The following is a 3,761-nucleotide window of genomic DNA, read 5'->3' as shown; positions in this document are numbered from 1 at the left end:
AGTGACCCTATACAGGGTTTCTGAGGCTGTAAATCTTTAAGGGAGCAGAAAGCCTCATCTTTCTCCCATGGAACAGCTGGCAGTTTCGAACTGCTGACCTTGCGGTTTATAGCCCGATTCATAACTGCTATGCTACCAATAAATTCAAACAGTAAAAGATAAAATACCAGTCTGAAACTCAGTAGATAGATGAGGAGAAAGAGGAGAAAAAAAAAAAAAAAAAAAAAGGACTAGAGGAGCAGCCAAACTTGTTGATTAGTATTGCTTAATACAACTACTCTACACCCACTTATACCATGCCAAGCCACTGATTAACATTTTCTTTTAGTGCAGATTTCATAGGCAAAGAATCAATACATCACCAGCATGAAGGATGTTGTTTTCTGGGTACCAGGTGAGCTCCTGGGAGCATTATCTGAGTCATAATGAGAAGGGTTGGACTGTAATGAAAGTCCTGAATTATACCACATTAAGAATTGCCTCCTCCATGAAGCTGGTAAGCTACTAAAATAATCCCTTGTGTGGCTTCAGCCATAACCATCAAATATTTAGCATAGATTTTGGCTAATATGTTTGACATACCACTAAGATATTCTTCTAAAGCAGGAAGCTGGCTTTAATACCCATTAAGAGATGAGAAAGAGAGCCTTGGAGATATTAACTGGACAAGACATGTATTCTGGAGTAGCCAAATCAGTCCCTTAGATCCCTTTACTACAATAGCCCCTCCCTGCTTCTTTTGGCTTCCAGAGCAGAATGAACAGCATTTTGACAATTCTCTTTATGGTCTGTCTCCAGCTGCTATATCCACAGCCAGAGAGCTCATGACCATTGGCTGGCATTAAACTTCATCATTCTTTCCCCTCCATTACCATTCCTGAGCCTACCCCTTCCCATGGTTCAGAAGTCCACTCTACATCAGCGGCCCTCAGTCTTTACCTCCCTCCTCTCCTTCCCCCTGAATGACTCATTTTGTTTACTGAGCAGAGAAGCTAATAGAATGCAGCAGAATTTAAGCTTCCTGGGGCCTTGCTTTACACACTGACAAAATCATTCTTTCTCACTCTGTTAAATATTCATGGATCTTAGATTTTTAGATAACAAAGGTACATTTTGTTTGAAAATGTGCTGATCCAAGACTTACTGGTTTGCATTGATTTCCTTCTCTTTGCATTTCTGTTGCATTTGAAATCAAGAGGTCCTCAATCCACTTCTGAAATATGGATCTGAATCTATCTTTGGTTTTCTTTTGAACTTGATTCTTATTTGGTGAAAGGGCTGATGTTGGTGGACATCTTGCATGTTTTTCTGTCTCTATTGGCATTGTATATAAACATATGTCCACACAGAGTAAAACAGCATGTTTTCCAGACATCTCAGCCTAATTTTAATATAATTTTAAGGGATTTTTAGCAAAAATTTGATCTATTTTTATTTCAAATATTTGAAATACAGGATAACATAAATAAAGATAGATTTATAAAGATGAAGAAGAAGCTTACCCTAGAATAGTCCAGAGATTGTAAAAAATGAATTGGAAGCAAAATGGTCTCCATTTTAACACAAGAGGAATGAGAGAAATAGTCTGGCATAAGAATTATAAAAGAATAAATAGGGCATGAGGAAAAGGACAAGTCCTGAATAATGTAAGTTAACAGTTAAAACATAAAATTTGAGTTAACAACAGTACAAGGTATTCAGATTCTGGAAGTTATAGGGATTTTTTTTTTTTTTTTTTTTTTTTAATTCAAGATGGTCTCACATACATTGCCACATGAAATTAAATGAGAAAATAACATGATATGAAAACAAAACAAAAAGATGCAAACAAACTAAACAACTGAGTATATTCTTATTGTGATATGAGGATACATTACCTTAATTGTTGTTGTTGTTAGGTGCCATCGAGTTGGCACAACACCCTATGTACAAGAGAACCAAACACTGCCCAGTCCTGCATCAACCTTATAATCCTGGCTGCATTTGATCCCATTGCTGCCAAGTTGCCAATCTATCTCATTGGGGGTCTTCCTCTTTTTCCTTTAGGCTCTACTTTAGGAAACATGATATCCTCCTCTATAGACTGGTCCCTCCTGATAATATGTCTGAAGTATGAGAGATCTGTACAAGCCATCCTGCCTTCCAAGGAGCATTCTGGCTTTACTTCTTCCTACACAGATTGGTTTGTTCTTTTTGCGGTCCATGGTACTTTAAATATTCTCCTCCAACACAATAACTCAAGGCATCAAATCTTCTATGATCTTCTATATTCACCATCCAACTTTCATTTGTATATGAGGTTATTGAAAATACCATGGATTGGATCAGGCCAACCTTAGTCTTCAAACTGGTATCCTTGCTCTTGAACACTTTAAAGAGAACTTGTGCCACAGATTTGCCTAATGAAATATGTTGTTTGATTTCTTGACAGTTCCTTCTGTAAGTATTTGATGATTGACTGAGAAAAATGAAGTCTTTTGTAACTTTATTCCTTTCTCTATTTATATGGATGTTGTTTATTGGTCCAGTGGTGAGGAATTTTAAATTGAGCTGCAACCCATATCGAAGGCTGTGGTCTTTGATTTTCATTAGCAAGTATTTTAAGTCCTCCTCTTTTTCAGCAAGCAAGGTTGTGTCATCTGCATATCACAGATTAATAAATCTTCCTCCAATCCAGATGCCATGTTATCTTCATATAATACAGCTTCTTAGATTGTGTGTTCAGCATACAGACTGAATAAATGAATACAACCCTGGAAAACATCGTTCACAATTTTAAACCATTTAGTCTCCCGTTGTTCTGTTTGAATAACTGCCTCTTCGTCTTTATATAGGTTCCTCATGCGTACACTTAAGTGTTCAGAATACTGATACTTGTCAGTGTTGCCCCTGGCTTGTCATGATGCACACTATTAAAAGCCTTTGTGTAGTCAATAAAGCACAGGTAAACATCTGTCCAGTATTCTCTGTTTTTAGCCAAGACCCATTTTATGACAGCAATGATATCCCTCAATCCACATCCTCATCTTATTCTGGCTTAACTGACCCTCTAGCAATTGAGTTCTCTGTCAATGTATGGTTGCAGTCATTTTTCAAATTATCATTAGCAAAATTTTAGTTTCATGCAATATTAATGATGCTGTCCAATGATTTCTGCATTTCATAGGGTCACTTCTATTTGGAATGGGCAAAAATATGGATCTCTTCCAGACAGTTGGCCAGGCAGATAGCCTCCAAATTTCTAGGCATAGATGAGTGTGTCCAGTGCTTCATTGGTTTGTTGAAAGACTTCAATTTGTATTCCATCAAATCCAACAGCCTTGTTCTTTGTCAATGCCTTCAATGCACCTTGGAATTCTTTCTTCAGTATCATTGGGTCTTGATCATATACTAACCCTTAAAACGGTTGGACGAAAACCATTATTTTTTTGTATAGTAACTCTGTGTATTATTTCCATCTTCTTTTGATACTTTCTGCATCATTCAATATTTTGCCCATAGAATTCTTCAATATCGCAAGTTGAGGCTTTAGTTTTTTTCTTCTGTTCCCACATGTTGAGGAAATCTGAGTGTGTTCTTCCTTGTTGATTTTTCTAACTCCAAGTCTTTGTACATTTCTTTATAATATTTGACTTTGTTTTCTCAAACTGACTTTTGAAATTTGCTATTCAGCTCTTTCACCTCATCATTTCTTCCATTTGATTTAGCATCTCTATACTGGAGAGCAAGTTTTAGAGTCTCTCCTTTTTTTTTTTTTTTTT

This window comes from Chrysochloris asiatica, unplaced genomic scaffold (assembly GCF_000296735.1).
Source record: "Chrysochloris asiatica unplaced genomic scaffold, ChrAsi1.0 scaffold00081, whole genome shotgun sequence".
Lineage (NCBI taxonomy): Eukaryota > Metazoa > Chordata > Mammalia > Afrosoricida > Chrysochloridae > Chrysochloris > Chrysochloris asiatica.
This window is presented reverse-complemented; position numbering follows the sequence as displayed.